Here is a 22039-nt window from a genome sequence, read left to right as displayed (position 1 = left end):
CAATATTCCCCTGTGTTATCACCACACCCCCACCACCGCACTTCTCCCCCACATCTGATCCTTTCCTTTCTTTCCTCCGTTGAATGCTAAAACAAAAAGCCAAACAAACACACAGAGGCGGACATTTTGTCTCCTCCGTCTCTCCCTTTTCTCTCAGGTTGGTGTCAGTTAACTGGGTCCATATAATTCTTCAATATGCTTCAATCTGGCAAATGGCTGTCAAGTTGAAAGGAACATCCGTGACTTGGTACCTTTGACATCAGTGGAAGCTGATGGGTGGAGCTATAGGAGGACACGCTCATTGTAATGGCTAGAATGAAAAAATGGAACGGTATCACACATTTATAAACCACATGTTTGACTCTGTTCCATTTATTCCATATTAATGTCCTCCTATAGCTCCTCCCACCAGCCATGAGAAGGCTGGTATCCTCTCATTCAATCATAATTTGGCATTTTGGGAAGACATATGGAGGTGTGCCTATTAGTAAATCTGGACTCATAGCTCCTCATTTTACTGTAATTAAGTCACAGCAGATTTCTGGCTCGTACTGTGGAACTAGATGAAACCACCTTAATTCTGTAAAGGGATTCATTGATGTCCCAGCTGCCTAACAGAGATTGTGCAAGAGTGCTTTTTCCTATTCTGTCAGGGTTTCATTTTCTATCAGGTTTCCAACACAATATCTCTCCGGCTCTTTATTTGTTAATTAACATAACCTGTTATGATGTTAATCTGTATTGTACTAAAAAAAGTTTTCATAAAAGTTTACATTTGACCAACTAAATTGTTCAAACTAAAACAATGTAACTAATAATGGCATCTTTATGCTTTGATTAATAAAATAATGATCAAAATACTATTTCAAAATGCTGATGTTTATTTAGTTATGGATCCACAGGGAATTACTATGGGAATAAATATCACTGAATTACAGAAATATCCTCCAATCCTCTATATCTAATTATTGGCAGAGAGGAACGTCATATTTTTTGATATACTGTAGACCTTCAGTAGGCGACATGAGTCTCACTAGTGTTGAGTAATGTGCTGTTAAAAGTGGTGTAGGTTTTATTTATATAAAGAGCATATTGAAGTTAGAAGCAATAGCCTACAACTATTTTAGCACCGTTTTGTGCTGCTCTGAGACAAGCATTGGGACTGGTCTTGATAAATCAATGAGGTTTTGGGGTATTGGTTAGAATAGAATTAGAAAATTGGGGTGTAGAAATGTTATGCTCTTAGTGTAACATTTATTTAACTAAGGAAAGTCAGTAAATAAGAACAAATTCCTATTTACAAGGACAGCCTCCTCCTTCCTCCCTGTCGAGGAATTGAAACCCGGTCTCCTGCAGGACACTGGATTCTTTAGCTAAATAGCCCAGTACTGTACTCCCGACCGTCATGTTTTACAGCTCCATATTTTCACAAAACTACTTGGAACCAAAAAGTGTTCTACAAAGGGTTATCCTATGGGGACAGCCGAAAAACCCTTTTAGGATCTTGATAGCACCTTTTTTTCTAAGGATTTGGAGATGATTTGTGACCATGGTCATATCAGCGCTTCATCCCAATTTGAATGAAAAGCTGCTAGTAACCTCAGCAAACAGAAGGCCATTGTCACATGAGATCTGCTCAAAGACCTGACCATTACCATCAGGTGAGCGGAGACGAGGAGACTTCTAATGGAGTGTTTAAACAAGGCCTTATCAGTAGTCCATGAAATTGTAGATAGAGCGTTGGACTAGTAACCGGAAGGTTGCAAGTTCAAACCCCAGAGCTGACAAGGTACAAATCTGTCGTTCTGCCCCCGAACAGGCAGTTAACCCACTGTTCCTAGGCCGTCATTGAAAATAAGAATTTGTTCTTAACTGACTTGCCTGGTTAAATAAAGGTAAAATTATAGAGTTGAAGTCGGAAGTTTACATACACTTAGGTTAAATAAAGGTTAAAAAAAATAAAAATAATTAGATAAAGTATACAGATAAGAGTGGAATTCTAACCGGCAGACCTGGGTTCAAACATTATTTGAAGTCTTTCAAATACTGAGCGTTTGCTCTAGCCTGCTTGGAATACCAGATGGGTGGGATTTGAGTTTTCGGACTTATTGGTCCATTGAGCCAGACAAGCTCAATCAAGCACATAACAAGTTATTTAAAAGAATCATATACATGTTGCACCCAAGTATGTTATCAGGAGGTATCTAAACTTTAACAAGTTGATGATGAACCAGGAAGTATGAAGAGATATTTATCACTTGGAGGAAGGGATCCAAATCTAATTATACATCTAATCTAATGTATGTCACGCACTGCCCTGCATATTGAGAGCTTGCAGTCAGGAATCAAAAGATGCATCATGTTTTATATTGGCATCACGAATGCAAGTTTGAATGATCGGCATGTGTCAAATAAGTGTGTCTGAAGCTGTAAAGTCTTGATGTTTAACATGCCTATGGCATACAACATAATAATTAAACAGCCACCACTAACATTGAGTGTGTAATGAACTTCGTCTGTTGTTTGTAGAGAGTCAGACCGAAATGCAGCGTGTAGGTTACTCATGACTTTTCATGAAGAATAATGCGGTACATGAGATAACTGAAAATACGAAAACAACAAACGAGTGAAACTAATTACAGCCTATCTGGTGACTAACACAGAGACAGGTACAATCGCCCACGAAATACAACGTGCACTCAGGCTACCCAAATACGGTTCCCAATCCGAGACAACTAGAATCAGCTGACTCCAATTAGGAATCGCCTCAGGCAGCCAAGCCTAACTAGACACACCCCTACTAATACACACTCCCAATTAATACAAACCCCAATACGAAATACAACATATAAACCCATGTCACACCCTGGCCTACCCAAACATATAACAAAAACACAAGATACAATGACCAAGGCGTGACAGAACCCCCCCCCTAAGGTGCGGACTCCGGGACGCACCTCAAGAGCATAGGGAGGGTCCGGGTGGGCGTCTGTCCATGGTGGCGGTTCTGGCTCGGGACGTGGGCCCCACTCCATAAATGTCCTAGTTCCTCCCCTTCGCGTCCTAGGATAATCCACCTTCTCCGCCGACCATGGCCTAATAGTCCTCACCCTGTTCCCCACATAACTGAGGGGCAGCTCGGGACCGAGGGGCAGCTCGGGACAGAGGGGCAGCTCGGGACAGAGGGGCAGCTCGGGACAGAGGGGCTGCTCGGGACAGAGGGGCAGCTCGGGACAGAGGGGCAGCTCGGGACAGAGGGGCAGCTCGGGACAGAGGGGTAGCTCGGGACAGAGGGGCAGCTCAGGACAGAGGGGCAGCTCAGGATAGAGGGGCATCTCAGGACAGCGGGGCAGCTCAGGACAGAGGGGCATCTCAGGACAGAGGGGCAGCCCGGGACAGAGGGGCAGCCCGGGACCGAAGCAGCCCAGTACTGAGGGGAAGCCCGGTACTGAGAGGGAGCCCAGTACAGAGAGGAAGCCTAGTACTGAAAGGAAGCTCAGTACTGAGAGGAAGCTCAGGCAGGTAGTAGGCTCCGGTAAATCCTGGCTGGCTGGTGGACCTGGATGATTCAGGTTGTCTGGCCGATCTAGAAGATCTTGGCAGACTGGCACTTCTGGCGGATCCTGGCAGACTGGCACTTCTGGCGGATCCTGGCAGACTGGTGACGCTGGGCCGACTGGCGGCGCTGGGCAGACAGGAGACTCCGGCAGCGCAGGAGAGGAGAAAGGCTCTGGCTGCGCTAAACAGGCTGGAGACTCCGATAGCACAGGAGGGGAGAAAAGCACTGGCTGTGCTGAACAGGCGATGCGCACTGGACGCGCTGGGCCGACTGGGAGCACTGGTGGCGCTGGACAGACAGGAGACTCCGGCAGCGCAAGAGAGGAGAAAGGCTCTGGCTGCGCTAAACAGGCGGGAGACTCCGATAGCGCAGGAGAAGAGAACAGCTCTGGTTGCGCTAAACAAGCGGGAGACTCCGGCAGCGTAGGAGAGGAGAAAGGCTCTGGCTGCGCTAAACAGGCTGGAGACTCCGATAGCACAGGAGGGGAGAAAAGCACTGGCTGTGCTGAACAGGCGAGGCGCACTGGAGGCCTGGTGCGTGGTGCTGGAACTGGTGGTACTGGCGCGAGGACACGCACAGGAAGCCTGGTGCGGGGAGCTGCTACCGGAGGACTGGTGTGTAGAGGTGGCTCTGGATAGACCGGACCGTGCAGGCGCACTGGAGCTCTTGAGCACCGAGCCTGCACAAGCTTACCTGGCTCGATGCCCACTCTAGCCCGGCCAATAGGAAGGGCTGGTATGAGTCGCAGCTGGCTCTGCATCCGCACTGGAAACACCGTGCGCTCCATAGCATAACACGGTGCCTGCCCGGTCTCTCTAGCCCAACGGTGAGCACAGGGAGTATGCGCAGGTTTCCTACCTGGCATAACTATTCTCCCTTTTATCCCCCCCAATACATTTTTTGGGGTGACTTTCCTGTTTCCAACCGCGTCGCAGTGCTGCCTCCTCATACTCGCGCCTCTCCGCTTTAGCTACTTCTATTTCCTCCTTGGAACGGCGATATTCTCCCGGCTGCGCCCAGGGTCCTTTTCCGTCTAATATCATCTCCCAAGACCAGAAGTCCTCATATTGCTGCTCCTCACAATTAACAGGGAGAGTAGGCTCAGGTCTGACTCCTGACTCTGCCACTCTCTCTCTGCGCTTTCCCCGTTACCTACGGTTTTCGCTCTGTATAGCCGTGCTTTCCTTTTCGATTCCATCCGTGTATAGCCCTCTTCGCATTGCTGTAGGGAATCCCAGGCGGGCTCCTGCACTCGCTCTGGGTCGGCCGCCCACCTGTCGATTTCCTCCCACGTCTTATAATCCCTGCTTCTGCCGTCCATAGCGTCCTCCTGTAGATCCTGCCAGTTCACACGCTGCTCAGTCTGTGAATGGTGGTGGGTGATTCTGTAATGAACTTCGTCTGTTGTTTGTAGAGAGTCAGACCGAAATGCAGCGTGTAGGTTACTCATGACTTTTAATGAAGAATAATGCGGTACATGAGATAACTGAAAATACGAAAACAACAAACGAAAACAACAAACGAGTGAAACTAATTACAGCCTATCTGGTGACTAACACAGAGACAGGTACAATCGCCCACGAAATACAACGCGCACTCAGGCTACCCAAATACGGTTCCCAATCCGAGACAATTAGAATCAGCTGACTCCAATTAGGAATCACCTCAGGCAGCCAAGCCTAACTAGACACACCCCTACCTTTTTTTCTAAGGATTTAGAGATGATTTGTGACCATGGTCATTTAATACATTAATAGAAACCCCAATACGAAATACAACATATAAACCCATGTCACACCCTGGCCTACCCAAACATATAACAAAAACACAAGATACAATGACCAAGGCGTGACAGAGTGGCTGCTGCCAACACACTGACTCAACTCCAGCCACTTTAATAATGGGAAATGATGTAAAATATATCACTAGACACTTTAAACAATGCTACCTAATATAATGTTACATACCCTACATTATTCATCTCATATGCATACGTATATACTGTACTCTATATCATCTACTGCATCTTTACGTAATACATGTATCACTAGCCTCTTTAACTATGCCACTTTGTTTACATACTCATCTCATATGTATATACTGCACTCAATACCATCTACTGTATCTTGCCTATGCCGCTCTGTACCATCACTCACTCATATATATTTATGTACATATTCTTATCCCCTTACACTTGTGTCTATAAGGTAGTAGTTTTGGAATTGTTAGCTAGATTACTTGTTGGTTATTACTGCATTGTCGGAACTAGAAGCACAAGCATTTCGCTACACTCGCATTAACATCTGCTAACCATGTGTATGTGACAAATAACATTTGATTTGATTTGCTTTGCTTTGCTTTGATAATTTATAGACAAGGTGTTGTTCATTGTTAATTAATGGTATACATTTGGATGCTATGCCTGTAAGGGGAGAGATGTTGATACGCTTCACATGATCATATACCCTAAGGTGATTGAGGGTCCAGTTAGAGCATTGCATTATTGGATGTTACAGTACATTTCATGGTCTAGTAGAGGTATTGAAGTAAAGGCAGAACATGATTCTTCTTGGAAAAGGAGGAGGAAAGGAGGTTGTTATGATAAAGCAGGATGATTGCCACTCAGAGTATAAATAATGTTCATTTTCTTTGCTTAAAAAGAATGTCAGAGGTGGAATGTAGAATGTGTATGGGGAGTCTCATCGTGTATGCATATGTACCCCTGATAAAGCTCAGATTGCACCCAGCTCCCTCCCTCTGATGTGGAGTTAGATTATGACTGTGGCAGGAGTGCGGGTGGCACCGTTTTGGTGGGAAAATCAGAACTTCTCATTTAGACCAGATCAAAGAGTGACGCACGACGCAAGAGGAAATGGAGAAATGTGTGGAGATGCAGAGAGAGTGGGCGGGGGTCACTCTGTTACATCATCAGGCTAAACCTCCCTGCTCCAACATCACTGACTTCTCTCCTCCTTTGGCCTTCACCACCTCTTTCAACTCTTTTTTTCCGGTGCTGTAGAGAGTTGAGGTTGTGTCCAGAAAAGGGATGAATCGCTAGCACTACCTACCCACTGTCCTTTTCCCACCCCGATACTGTCATTGCAGGAATTCCAGATTAGAATATTAAGTCGTCCAGACAGGTTGTTCATCAAACTGATGCACAATGTGTCTATTCTGTTTCTTGGCAGGGTATGAAAGGAGTGTTAACACTTGAAATCCATCTTCCTAGCCAAGTTAACTCAGCCGTTAGCAGACAGGCAGGGGTCGGCTGATCTCACCACCTCACTGTAATAGAAAATACATATTCAAAGAAAAAGAATGGCTGTGAAATAGTATATCCAGCATCCCGACCTAGTGCATAGTGTTGAACTAGTTTGATCTTTTATTTCTTTCAAACCCTGATTCTCATATGCTCCAAAAAAAATTGTTGATTGAATTTACTGTGAGACGCAGCTTTTCTAAATGTAAACTCTATTCAAAACTGTTTCTGAACCGTTGCATTTGAACCACTCTCTTCTCTTCTTTTAAATCAAGTTAACAGAACAGTAACCTCTTGTAAACTGCCAAATCAGTTCTCCCCATTCAAACAGTCAGAACATCCCAGAAAGGAGAAACGAGGAGGAGGCGGGTTTCTCAGGGAGACTTCTCAGTTCTAGGATGTCGATGTATTGATGAACCTTAAAGCAACTCCAAGGGTAAAATCCCATCTGAGGGAATTGACAGAGGAAGAGTGAGGGAGGAGAGAGAGTGATGGAAGGCTTTATATTTGTCTCCTATCCTCTCGCAGGCCATCCTCATAAACGGCGCACGAATAATAAATACAGAGCCAACATAAACCCAGTCTTCTTCTGTTGCACCAAATGATGGATCGCTTTGACTGGTGCGTGACCTTCCCTCAGACAATGTTGCTGTGTGATGTCTTCACCTTTATGCGAGAAGATGCTAACAATGCTAGATGGTAACAAACAAAACAAAGAGATAGATTGGCCCACAGCTGCTATTGTTGTCTGTACTTACATGATTTATACATACAGTATATACGTTCACATTGTTGTATGTGTCTATGGTGTGTACGCTATGTTTTATTTATTTTTTATTTTTTATAGAAGTGTAACCCTTTCCTGCAAATGATAGTCTCTCAAATATGTTCTATCATCACTACCATCATGTCATTGTTTTTAACACATCCCCATAATATATGCAAATAGAACAGATACCGTGAAGTTGATTCAAAAATGCACTCAGTGCCATGCCTGAAGAGGGTAATTTTCAACCTCATAGCCTAAATGTTGACACTGATGTCACACAGGATGTGTTTCAAAAACCATTTTCCAGAGCTTCTGATGTATCGTAATTACAACTAATGAGATGCATATCCTTCAGATATATATGGGCTGTGATGTTTTTCCTTGAAAATGATCCATTCCACAAGGGCCATGTCACAGGCTAAAAATGTTATATAATTGTTTCTATGGCCCTGTTGTAGGGCAGCACCATATAACGAGCAAAATATATATATTTTATCTCGACTTTCTGCAACTAGGACCTGGGAGCAGAAACGGACTGGCCATTAGGCAGCGAGGGCAAATGTCAGATAGGTTGGTCTATCTTTAGACCAGTTGGCCTGTCGGATAAGTTGTTGTTTTCTTGTGCAGAATTATAATTGTTTGGCTAATAATGTCATAATGGGAGCTTTGAGGAATTTTTTTTGCTGGTGTGGGGGCCTCGAGGAAACAAATGGGCTGGTGTTAGAAATATTTTCAGTTAGTTGCTAAATATCTATATAATTATTTGTATACACAGACGAGTCACAGGGAAGTTAAGGTGGATTTTTGAAGTCTTCTCCCTGAAAAAGTAGTACAACATCAATATGACAAATTCCTGTTTTGAATCGGTTTGAGGCAGTTTCAGACCCGAGTTAAGCGTGCATAAATGGAACATAATTCCCGTTTTTTATTTCTCTCTACACAATTCTGACCTTCAATTTATAGTTTTGATATAAGCACTTCTCAGTATTTTTTAAATTTATTTTCTATTTTATTTCACCTTTGTTTACCCAGGTAGGCTGGGTGAGATCAACTTCTCAATTACAACTGTCACCTGGCCAAGAAAAAGCAAAGCAGGATAAAGCAAAGCAGTGCGACACAAACAACAACACAGAGTTACACAAGGAATAAACAAGCGTACAGTCAATAACACAATAGAAAAAAAGAAAGTCTATATACAGTGTGTGCAAATGGGGTGAGGAGGTAAGGCAATAAATAGGCCAAAGTAGCAAGTAATTATAATTTAGCAAATTAACATTGGAGTGATAGATGTGCAGATGATGATGTGTAAGTAGAAATACTGGTGTGCAAAAGAGCATAAAATTAAATAAAAAACAATATGGGGATGAAGTAGGTAGATTGAAAGGGCTATTTACAGATGGGCTATGTACAGCTGCAGCGATCGGTTAGCTGCTCGGATAGTTGATGTTTAAAGCTAGTGAGGGAACTAGGAGTCTCCAGTTTCAGCGATTTTTGCAGTTCGTTCCAGTCACTGGCAGCAAAGAAGTGTAGTTTTACTTGTATTTAAGGGCAATTGGATGCCACAGTAGGAGAGTTGTATGGCATTGAAGCTTGCCTGGAGGGTTGTTAACAGTGTCCAAAGAAGGGCCAGAAGTATACAGAATGGTGTCGTCTGCGTAGAGGTGGATCAGAGACTCACCAGCAGCAAGAGCGACATCATTGATGTATATAGAGAAGAGAGTCGGTCCAAGAATTGAACCCTGTGGCACCCCCATAGAGACTGCCAGAGGTCCGGACAGCAGACCCTTCAATTTGACACACTGAACTCTATCAGAGAAGTAGTTGGGGAACCAGGCGAGGCAATCATTTGAGAAACCAAGGCTGTCGAGTCTGCTGATGAGGATGTGGTGATTGACAGAGTCGAAAGCCTTGGCCAGATCAATGAATATGGCTGCACAGTAATGTTTCTTATCGATGACGGTTAAGATATCGTTTAGGACCTTGAGCGTGGCTGAGGTGCACCCATGACCAGCTCTGAAACCAGATTGCATAGCAGTGAGGGTATGGTGAGATTCAAAATGGTCAGTAATCTGTTTGTTGACTTGGCTTTCGAAGACCTTTGAAAGGCAGGGTAGGATATATACAGTGCCTTGCGAAAGTATTCGGCCCCCTTGAACTTTGCGAACTTTTGCCACATTTCAGGCTTCAAACATAAAGATATAAAACTGTATTTTTTTGTGAAGAATCAACAACAAGTGGGACACAATCATGAAGTGGAATGACATTTATTGGATATTTCAAACTTTTTTAACAAATCAAAAACTGAAAAATTGGTCGTGCAGTTTTATATCTTTATGTTTGAAGCCTGAAATGTGGCAAAAGGTCGCAAAGTTCAAGGGGGGCGAATACTTTCGCAAGGCACTGTATAGGTCTGTAGCAGTTTGGGTCAAGAGTGCCCCACCCCCTTTGAAGAGGGGGATGACTGCAGCTGCTTTGCAATCTTTGGGAATCTCAGACGACACGAAAGAGAGGTTGAACAGACTAGTAATAGGGGTGGCAACAATTTCGGCAGATCATTTTTTAAAGGGTCCAGATTGTCTAGCCCGGCTGACATAGACATCCCCAAATCATAGAAAAACAAACAGACTGCCCACCCCAACTCACGCCCTGACCATACTAAATAATGATAAAACAAAGGAAATAAAGGTCAGAGCGTGACAAAAGGCTATCAAAACTAGTTGACTAGTGCGTTGGGAATAGAAAATAAAAGGAGCATATTTCTGGGCATGGTAGAATAGATTCAGGGCATAATGTACAGACGGATATGGTGGGGTGCAGGTACAGTGGAGTTAAACCCAGGCATTTTGTGAAGATAAGAGAGGTTGCATCTCTGGATGTATTAGATATGCTGGGTGAGGACACCACATGTGTGGGAGGTGGGACAAAGGAGGTATCTGAGGCATGTTGAGTGGGACTAGGGGCTCCGCAGTAAACTAAAAAACATGATAACTATCCTAAACAACAATATACAAGGCATATTGACATTTGAGAGAGACATAAAGCAATCACAGGTGTTGATTGGGAGAGATAGCTAAGACAACAACGGGTAAGACAACAGCAGCTAATCAGGTAAGACAACAACAACAGGTAAAATGGCGATGAATGGGCAGAGAGGGTCAGTTAACTACACACAGGGCCTGAGATCGAGGCTGGGGCCGAACTATAAACACAAAATTAACAAAATAGAGTACCGTGATTAATAAACACTTCAGCAGGCATCAGCAATGTAGCCAAGTGATCATGGAGTCCAGTGAACAGCAATAGATGAAACAGGGAAGCAGGGTAGTCTTTACTACCTAGCAAGCGGGAGACACAGCGTTTAAAGTTAGCGGGGCTAGTAGAAGCGCCTGCTCAGACGTCCAGCAAAGGCCGGTTGGGGGCACAGCAGATGGAGTTACGTCGGCAGACCAGTCGTGGTGGAATGTTGTGTCGACAAAAGGGTCTAGGCCAGTTGGCAAAAGAGGTATTGTGGTTGTAGTAATTTCGTTTGCTAGCTGGGAGATGTGCCTGGCTCACGGCTAACTAGTGCTAGCTTCAGGACAGGGGAGTTAGCCACTATCGCCACTCGGTAGTAGCTAGATAGCAGTGATGATCCAATGCAAAGGTCCAGAGCTTACGGCAAGGATCTGCTGGAGTAGTGGAATTCTAGCCGTGTTGGGGAAGAGTCCGGGAGGCATCAGCTGGGTAGCCGAGTGATCACTGAGCGGGCCGGGAGGTGGGCCTGGCTCATACCTAGCTTCAGTGGCAACTAGCTAGCTGTGATGATCAGGAGTCATGGTCGAGGGCTTACAGCAGGAATCCGGCATTGTAGTGAAGAAAACAGTCCAATACTGGCAGGCTAGCAAGTGTTATCCAGGCTAGCCCTTACTGCTGCTCGATCATCCTATTTTTCTAACTTAAGTGAGGAAAATAAGAACAATCCAAAATTCCTTTTTGATACTGTCGCAAAGCTAACTAAAAATCAGCATTCCCCAAGAGAGGATGACTTTCACTTCAGCAGTCATAAATTCATGAACTTCTTTGAGGAAAATATCATGATTATTAGAAAGCAAATTACGGATTAAAATCGAATCAAATCAAATTGTATTTGTCACATACACATGGTTAGCAGATGTTAATGCGAGAGTAGCGAAAAGCTTGTGCTTCTAGTTCCGACAATGCAGTAATAACCAACAAGTAATCAAACTAACAATTCCAAAACTACTGTCTTATACACAGTGTAAGGGGATAAAGAATATGTACATAAAGATATTTGAATGAGTGATGGTACAAAGCAGCTTAGGCAAGATACAGTAGATGGTATCGAGTACAGTATATACATATTAGATGAGTATGTAAACAAAGTGGCATAGTTAAAGTGGCTAGTGATACATGTATTACATAAGGATGCAGTAGATGATATAGAGTACAGTATGTACATATGCATATGAGATGAATAATGTAGGGTATGTAACATTATATTAGGTAGCATTGTTTAAAGTGGCTAGTGATATATTTTACATAATTTCCCATCAATTCCCATTATTAAAGTGGCTGGAGTTGAGTCAGTGTGTTGGCAGCAGCCACTCAATGTTAGTGGTGGGTGTTTAACAGTCTGATGGCCTTGAGATAGAAGCTGCTTTTCAGTCTCTCGGTCCCAGCTTTGATGCACCTGTACTGACCTCGCCTTCTGGATGATAGCGGGGTGAACAGGCAGTGGCTCGGGTGGTTGTTGTCCTTGATGATCTTTATGGCCTTCCTGTAACATCGGGTGGTGTAGGTGTCCTGGAGGGCAGGTAGTTTGCCCCCAGTGATGCGTTGTGCAGACCTCACTACCCTCTGGAGAGCCTTACGGTTGTGGGTGGAGCAGTTGCCGTACCAGGCGGTGATACAGCCCGCCAGGATGCTCTCGATTGTGCATCTGTAGAAGTTTGTGAGTGTTTTGGAAGTTTGTGTCTCCTCTTTAAATCTGCGTATTCCTTCAAAGCTCAGTTGTCCTGAGTCTGCACAACTCTGCCAGGACCTAGGATCAAGAGAGACGCTCAAGTGTTTTAGTACTATATCTCTTGACACAATGATGAAAATAATCATGGCCTCTAAACCTTCAAGCTGCATACTGGACCCTATTCCAACTAAACTACTGAAAGAGCTGCTTCCTGTGCTTGGCCCTCCTATGTTGAACATAATAAACGGCTCTCTATCCACCAGATGTGTACCAAACTTACTAAAAGTGGCAGTAATAAAGCCTCTCTTGAAAAAGCCAAACCTTGACCCAGAAAATATTTAAAAACTATCGGCCTATATCGAATCTTCCATTCCTCTCAACATTTTTAGAAAAGGCTGTTGCGCAGCAACTCACTGCCTTCCTGAAGACAAACTGTCATGCCCTGGTCGAAGTATTTTGTGTTTTTCTTCATGTATTTGGTCAGGCCAGGGTGTGACATGGGTTTTTGTATGTGGTGTGTAGCTTAGTGGGATTGTAGCTTAGTGGGGTGTTCTAGGAGAGTCTATGGCTGTCTGAAGTGGTTCTCAATCAGAGGCAGGTGTTTATCGTTGTCTCTGATTGGGAACCATATTTAGGCAGCCATATTCTTTGGTTGTATTGTGGGTGATTGTCCTTAGTGTCTTGACGTCCTTATTCTGTGTTAGTTTGCACCAGTTTAGGCTGTTTCGGTTTTCATTTCGTTTTTATTTATTTTGTAGTGCATGTATTGATTCGTGTTACGTTGTTTTATTAAACATGGATCACAATATACACGCTGCAGTTTGGTCCGACTCTCCTTCACCATATGTAAACCGTGACAGAATCACCCACCACAGGACCAAGCAGATTGTCAACAGGCAAGAGCAGCCCAAAGAGGAGAAGCGCAATAAGGATTTCTGGACATGGGAGGAAATCCTCGACGGGAGAGGACCCTGGGCTAAACCAGGGGAATATCACTGCCCCAAGGAGGAACTAGAGGCAGCTAAAGCGGAGAGGCGCTGGTATGAGGAGGCAGCACGGCGACGTGGATGGAAGCCCGGGAATCAGCCCCAAAAATTTATTTGGGGGGGGGCTTACAGGGAGTATGGCTATGCCAGGTAGGAGACCTGCGCAAACTCCCTGTGCTTACCGGGGGGCTAGAAAGACCGGGCAGGCACCGTGTTATGCAGTGGTGCGCACGGTGTCCCCAGTGTGGGTGCATAGCCCGTGCGGTATATTCCAGCTCCGCGTATCGGCCGGGCTAGATTGAGCGTCGAGCCAAATGCCATGAAGCCGGCTCTACGCATCTGGTCCCCAGTGCTTCTCCTTGGGCCGGCTTACATGGCACCAGCCTTGCGCTCGGTGTCTCCGGTTCGCCTACATAGCCCAGTGCGGGCTATTCCACCTCGCTGCACTGGCAGGGCGACCGAGAGTATTCAACCAGGTAAGGTTGGGCAGGCTTGCTGGTCAAGAGCTCCAGTGCGCCTGCATGGTCCGGTCTATCCAGTACCACCTCCACACCCCAGCCCTCCGGTAGCAGCTCCCCGCACCAGGCTTCCTGTGCGTGTCCTCGGCCCAGTACCACCAGTGCCAGCACCACGCTTCAGGCCTACAGTGCGCCTCGCCTCTCCTGTGCTGCCGGAGTCTCCCGCCTCCTGTCCCGCCTGTCCGGCGCCGCTGCCGGAGTCTCCCGCCTGTCTGTCACCGCTGCCGGAGTCTCCCGCCTGTCTGTCACCGCTGCCGGAGTCTCCCGCCTGTCTGTCGCCGCTGCCGGAGTCTCCCGCCTGTCTGTCGCCGCTGCCGGAGTCTCCCGCCTGTCTGTCGCCGCTGCCGGAGTCTCCCGCCTGTCCGTGCCGGAGTCTCCCGCCGTCCTCGCGCTGCCGGAGTCTCCCGCCTGTCCGGCGCCGCTGCCGGAGTCTCCCGCCTGTCCGGCGCCGCTGCCGGAGTCTCCCGCCTGTCCGGCGCCGCTGCCGGAGTCTCCCGCCTGTCCGGCGCCGGAGCCCCTCAGCCCGGAGGCGCCAGAGCCCCTCAGCCCAGAGCTTCTTTTCACGCCTGAGCTTCTTTTCACTCCTGAGCTTCTTTTCACTCCTGAGCTTCTTTTCACTCCTGAGCTTCTTTTCACTCCTGAGCTTCTTTTCACTCCTGAGCTTCTTTTCACTCCTGAGCTTCTTTTCACTCCTGAGCTTCCCTTCACTCCTGAGCTTCCCTTCACTCCCAAGCTTCACCTCAGTCCCGATCTGCTCCTCAGTCTAGTGGGGTTCTGGGTGAGGAATACTAGGCCATGGTTGGCGGCGAGTGTGGACTATCTAGGGACGCAAGGAGATGGGACTAAGACATTTACTGAGTGGGGTCCACGTCCCGCGCCGGAGCCGCCACCATGGACAGACGCCCACCCGGACCCTCCCTATTGATTTGAGGTGCGTTCGGGAGTCAACACCTTAGGGGGGGGGGGGGGTTCTGTCACGCCCTGGTCGAAGTATTTTGTGTTTTTCTTCATGTATTTGGTCAGGCCAGGGTGTGACATGGGTTTTTGTATGTGGTGTGTAGCTTAGTGGGATTGTAGCTTAGTGGGGTGTTCTAGGAGAGTCTATGGCTGTCTGAAGTGGTTCTCAATCAGAGGCAGGTGTTTATCGTTGTCTCTGATTGGGAACTATATTTAGGCAGCCATATTCTTTGGTTGTATTGTGGGTAATTGTCCTTAGTGTCTTGACGTCCTTATTCTGTGTTAGTTTGCACCAGTTTAGGCTGTTTCGGTTTTCGTTTCGTTTATTTATTCTGTAGTGCATGTATTGATTCGTGTCACGTTGTTTTATTAAACATGGATCACAATATACACACTGCAGTTTGGTCCGACTCTCCTTCACCATATGAAAACCGTGACACAAACAATATATACGAAATGCTTCAGTCTGGTTTTAGACCCCATCATTGCACTGAGACTGCACTTGTGAAGGTGGTAAATAACCTTTTAATGGCATCAGACCGAGGCTCTGCATCTGTCCTCGTGCTCCTAGATCACCACAATCTTCAGGAGAGATTGGAAACCCAAATTGGTCTACAAGGACAAGTTCTGGCCTGGTTTAGATCTTATCTGTCGGAAAGATATCAGTTTGTCTCTGTGAATTACATTTACATTTAAGTCATTTAGCAGACGCTCTTATCCAGAGCGACTTACAAATTGGTGCATTCACCTTATGACATCCAGTGGAACAGTCACTTTACAATAGTGCATCTAAATCTTAAAGGGGGGTGGGAGGGATTACTTATCCTATCCTAGGTATTCCTTAAAGAGGTGGGGTTTCAGGTGTCTCCGGAAGGTGGTGATTGACTCCGCTGTCCTGGCGTCGTGAGGGAGTTTGTTCCACCATTGGGGGGCCAGAGCAGCGAACAGTTTTGACTGGGCTGAGCGGGAGCTGTACTTCCTCAGTGGTAGGGAGGCGAGCAGGCCAGAGGTGGATGAACGCAGTGCCCTTGTTTGGGTGTAGGCCTGATCAGAGCCTGGAGGTACTGAGGTGCCGTTCCTCTCACAGCTCCGTAGGCAAGCACCATGGTCTTGTAGCGGATGCGAGCTTCAACTGGAAGCCAGTGGAGAGAGCGGAGGAGCGGGGTGACGTGAGAGAACTTGGGAAGGTTGAACACCAGACGGGCTGCAGTGTTCTGGATGAGTTGTAGGGGTTTAATGGCACAGGCAGGGAGCCCAGCCAACAGCGAGTTGCAGTAATCCAGACGGGAGATGACAAGTAGGCAGGGTCATACTCTGCAAAATGGTTTGTCCTCTGACAAATCAACTGTAAATTTTGGTGTTCCTCAAGGTTCCGTTTTAGGACCACTATTGTTTTCACTATATATTTCACCTCTTGGGGATGTCATTCGAAAACATAATATTAACTTTCACTGCTATGCGGATGACACACAGCTGTACATTTCAATGAAACATGGTGAAGCTCCCAAATTGTCCTCGCTAGAAGCATGTGTTTCAGACATAAGGAAGTGGATGGCTGCAAACCTTCTACTTTTAAACTCGGACAAAACAGAGATGCTTGTTCTAGGTCTCAAGAAACAAAGAGATCTTCTGTTGAATCTGACAATCTTAATGGTTGTACAGTTGTCTCAAATAAAACTGTGAAGGACCTCGGCGTTACTCTGGACCCTGATCTCTCTTTTGAAGAACATATCAAGACCATTTCAAGGACAGCTTTTTTCCATCTACGTAACATTGCAAAAATCAGAAACTTTCTGTCAAAAAATGATGCAGAAAAATGTATCCATTCTTTTTCACTTCAAGGTTAGACTACTGCGATGCTCTACTTTCCGGCTACCAGGATAAAGCACAAAATAAACTTCAGTTAGTGCTAAATACGGCAGCTAGAATCCTGACTAGAACCACATTTTTTTATCATATTACTCCAGTGCTAGCCTCCCTACACTGGCTTCCTGTCAAGGCACGGGCTGATTTCAAGGTTTTACTGCTAACCTACAAAGCATCACATGGGCTTGCTCCTACCTATCTCTCTGATTTGGTCCTGCCGTACATACCTACACGTATGCTACGGTCACAGGACGCAGGCCTCCTATTTGTCCCTAGAATTTCTAAGCAAACAGCTGGAGGCAGGGCTTTCTCCAATAGAGATCCATTTTCATGGAATGGTCTGCCTACCCAAGTAAGAGACGCAAACTCGGTCTCAACCTTTAAGTCTTGACTGAAGACTCATCTCTTCCGTGGGTCATATGATTGAGTGTAGTCTGGCCCAGGAGTGGGAAGGTGAACGGAAAGGCTCTGGAGCAACGAACTGCCCTTGCTGTCTCTGCCTGGCCGGTTCCCCTCTTTCCCATGGGATTCTCTGCCTCTCTGCCTCTAATCTATTACAGGGGCTGAGTCACTGGCTTACTGGGGCTCTTTCATACCGTCCCTAGGAGGGGTGCGTCACTTGAGTGGGTTGAGTCACTGATGTGATCTTCCTGTCTGGGTTGGCGCCCCCCCCTTTGGTTGTGCCGTGGCGGAGATCTTTGTGGGCTGTACTCGGCCTTGTCTCAGGATGGTAAGTTGGTGGTTGAAGATATCCCTCTAGTGGTGTGGGGGCTGTGCTTTGGCAAAGTGGGTGGGGTTATATCCTTCCTGTTTGGCCCTGTCCTGGGGTGTCCTCGGATGGGGCCACAGTGTCTCCTGACCCCTCCTGTCTCAGCCTCCAGTATTTATGCTGCAGTAGTTTATGTGTCGGGGGGCTAGGATCAGTTTGTTATATCTGGAGTACTTCTCCTGTCCTATTCGGTGTCCTGTGTGAATTTAAGTGTTCTCTCTCTAATTCTCTCTTTCTCTCTCTCGGAGGACCTGAGCCCTAGGACCATGCCTCAGGACTACCTGACATGATGACTCCTTGCTGTCCCCAGTCCACCTGGCCGTGCTGCTGCTCCAGTTTCAACTGTTCTGCCTTATTATTATTGGACCATGCTGGTCACTTATGAACATTTGCAAATCTTGGCCATGTTCTGTTATAATCTCCACCGGGCACAGCCAAAAGAGGACTGGTCACCCCACATAGCCTGGTTCCTCTCTAGGATTCTTCCTAGGTTTTGGCCTTTATAGGGAGTTTTTCCTAGCCACCGTGCTTCTACACCTGCATTGCTTGCTGTTTGGGGTTTTAGGCTGGGTTTCTGTACAGCACTTTGAGATATCAGCTGATGTACGAAGGGCTATATAAATACATTTGATTTGATTTGATTTGTTAAAAGCGTCTGGAGTCTGTGCCGAAGGTAAAGGCCGCTTGCAGTCGCTGACTAAATAGCTGGATAGCTTCTGATGGAGATTCTGGTTAAAAGGTCTAAAAATAGAGGATCCATATCAAATTGGGTGAGGCAGGTTGAAGGAAGGTAAAATAAATTGAAATATATACTACAAAAAAAGACGAACAATTGGTACCAATTAGTTGATATTCAGACTTACCTTATAACGGGCTTTGCAGGTGTGGCTCCCTTCCGCACACTGAATAAATGCTGAAAACCTTCCCACTTACTGGCCAACAGATTTTCTCAAGTATTTTTCATTCAATGGGGTTTTCAATATATTTATCAAAAGCCATCCCTTTAAATATGGTGTACATTTAATTAGAATTGTCTTGACATCTTTGAAAAAGGTGCATTCGAAAAGTATTCAGACCCCTTCCTTTTTATACATTTTGTTACACTACAGCCTTATGCTAAAATTGATTACAGTTTTTGTTTTCCTCATCAATATACATACAATTTCCCCATAATGACAAAGAGAACTGGTTTTTAGACATTTTTGCAAATTTATTACAAAAAAAACGTATTTACAAAAGTTTTCAGACCCTTTTATTAGACTTGAAATTGAGCTCAGGTGCAACCTCTTTCCATTGATCATCCTTGAGATGTTTCTACAACTTGATTGGAGACCACCTTTGGTCTATTCAATTGATTGGAAAAGCACACACCTGTCTCAAGTCCCACAGTTGACAGTGCATGTCAGAGCAAAAACCAAGCCATGAAGTCGAAGTAATTGTCCACAGAGCTCCGAGACCGGATTGTGTCGAGGCATAGATCTGGGGAAGGGTAGTAAAAACTTTTCTGCAGCGTTGAAGGTCCCAAAGAACACATTGGCCTCTGTTATTCTTAAATGGAAGAAGTTTGTAAACACCAAAACTCTTCCTAAATTTGGCCAACCTGCCAAACTGAGCAATTGGGGGAGAAGGGTTTTTGTCAGGAAGGTGACCAAGAACCCGATGGTCACTCTGACAGAGCTCTAAAGTTCCTCTATGGAGACAGAAGAACCTTCCAGAAGGACAACCATCTCTGCAGCACTCCACCAATCAGGCCTTTATGATAGAGTGGCCAGATGGATGCCCCTCCTCAGTAAAAGGCACATGACTGCCCGCTTGGTTTGCCAAAAGGCACCTGAACGTCTTTCAGACCATGAGAAACAAGATTCTCTGGTCTGATGAAACCAAGATTGAACTCTTTGGCGCTGAATGCCAAGCGTTATGTCTGGAGGAAACTTGGCACCCTCTCTATGGTGGAACAAGGTGATGGCAGCATTACATTAGCAAAAATGTATTTTTTTAAAAACTGTTTTTGCTTTGTCATTATGTGGTATAATATATGGATTGATGAGTGGGGGAAAACGATTTAATCAATTTTAGAATAAGTCTGTAACGTAAACAAAATGTGGAAGAAGTTGGTCTGAATACTTTCTGAATTCACTTTACTAGAATGTATATCGAGAGAATGGGTTCAGAATAAGGATCAATGAAAGAATACCATCTACATACATGCATATTCATTTCCTTTTCAACACCAATTAGTAGATAAAAAATACTTTGATCTTTAATATTACTTTTAGTTAGTTTTGTAATCAAAGATAATAGTTTCAGTATAGTTTTAATTGTTCAATTTTTTATTTTATTTTTAAATTTCAGTTTACCAACTCGTTTTTCAAATGTTTGTTTTAATTTTAGTTTCAAGTTTTTGTTTGCTATAATAACCTTGGTGATGTGACCATGTAATTAATGTTCCGCTCGCACAGATGCAACAAAGTAAAACATTTACCTGCACAGCCAATTCAAAAGGTCGCAATCAAAGTCATAAGTAGTGGCAGAGTGTATGTACCTGAGTGTTTATGTTGGGATGATGTGCATTCAGATGTGCTTGAAGTTGTTTTCATTGATTAAATTAACACTGCATGGAGGAAAGCTGAAAATCATGAATATGCTAATTTTATTTATGAGAATAAATCATGGTTAACACTCTCATACCCACATGTAAACATACTACACTCTACTGATATGCTAATATTTAATTTGCATATATTCTGTCCATTCCCTTCTCCCATATCCCAATTTGTGCCACCCATGAGTCTTAAACCTACATGCCAAGTATATAGCAACATTGTGTTCTCTATAGCTTATACACCAAGAGCTCTGACCTGCCTCACTGTGACCCTGAACCCTGGACCAGATTCTCCTCGCTGCCGGAGTCCTCTGTCAAAGCCAATTGACATATCTCAAATCTCTTCCACCCCTCACATTCTCTGCCTCATCCAGCTGAAATGGAAGGCACAAAGAGAGTACATACGGTACAGCTCTGAGGAAACAAAAATAGAAGAACCAGCAACAACCACAAATAAGAACATTACTGGCTTTAGAAAAAGAAAACCACTGGGTAAGATTTTTATCAAGAACTAAACACAGATCCAAACCCCAAAACCTTCTGGCAAAAAGTTAACATGTTAAACGACAACACATACCACTCAAAAGTAACAGTGCTGAAACACAATGGGAAGTGCATTTATAAGACAAGAAAGACAAACAAAAACCGTTGACCTCACTCTCTATGGGCAGACACTTGAGACCACTCCCATAGCCAAGTTCCTGGATGTCACACAGAACTGGCAGGGAACTGGCAGGGCTGTTCTGGGGTGGAAGTTCGTCATCAGGTCGGCAGAAAATCCATCTTTGAAACCGATGATTCAAGAGGAACAACAAAACCCTCCCAGAGTTTTATCACGCACCCCACTCTCTGTGCTTTAGAATATTTGTTTTTTTTCTGAGCATAACATTTTACGTGGCTTTAACAAACTTTTAACAAGTTAACACATTATCAGGTTATTGTGTTATTACCATGTCATAACCTTTCCCTCTTTTAAATAGCTGCTTATACTCCCACTGGTATTTTTACCCACTTATAGAGGACCACAAAGGCTGCCAGATACCCTGCATGCTAAAGAGCATGTTTCCATCCCCTAATATTATGAACAATTATATAATGATATTAAACCTCTCCCCCAACCCAAACCCTTACCATAAACTGGGTCCGTTTATTGTTCCCTACCCTCCAAACCCTTAACCTAAACTGGGTTCGTATCCCCGACCCAACCCTTCTTTCTTTTTCTTACTTTTTTTCGTTAGGCTACATTTAATTATCCAATAAAGTTTGTTTTCACTGGAATCAAGTTGCAGAAGACAAAAGGAGAACTCCATCCCCCTTGTCCCTTGCCAAACGTCATCCTCGACGGGGCAGACACACTGTGAAGAGGGGTAGAAAATGGTAGGAAGCTCTGAGCTATCCCTGCAAGGCCCAAGTCCCTTTACTTACAAACTTACTTACCTACTTACTTACAGCTTATAGAAACGAGCAGAAGCTCTGAACTATCTGTTCAGACGCAAGTTATACTTACATGTTATGGATGATCTTCTCTTTTAGTATTTGTCCAGTAGGTTTCCCCAAGGAGAAAGCCCCCACTTATATGTCAAAGATAATTAAACAAAAACACTGTAATGAACTAGAATACCCCCCAGTCACTCCCTGACCTACTACACCATAGAGAAACAAAGGCTCTCTATGGTCAGGGCGTGACAGAACCCAGCTGAGTTGGGCACCGGTGCTGAGGAAGGCTCCGTCCTTGGAGCTGGACTGGACGCCGTGCCTGGACTGGGCACCGGTGCAGAGGAAGGCTCCCAC

The 22039-nt window shown here is 45.1% G+C and overlaps 1 pseudogene; it reads left to right on the top strand.

Moving 5' to 3' along the window:
- Nucleotides 1–21762: 21762 nt before the first annotated feature.
- Nucleotides 21763–21818, top strand: LOC124002323 (annotated as a pseudogene).
- The last annotated feature ends 221 nt before the right edge of the window (nt 21819–22039 follow it).

Source organism: Oncorhynchus gorbuscha, linkage group LG17, assembly GCF_021184085.1.
Source record: "Oncorhynchus gorbuscha isolate QuinsamMale2020 ecotype Even-year linkage group LG17, OgorEven_v1.0, whole genome shotgun sequence".
Classification (NCBI taxonomy): Eukaryota; Metazoa; Chordata; class Actinopteri; order Salmoniformes; family Salmonidae; genus Oncorhynchus; species Oncorhynchus gorbuscha.
Note: the sequence above shows the minus strand (reverse complement) of the source record. Positions and strands in the feature narration are given on the sequence as shown.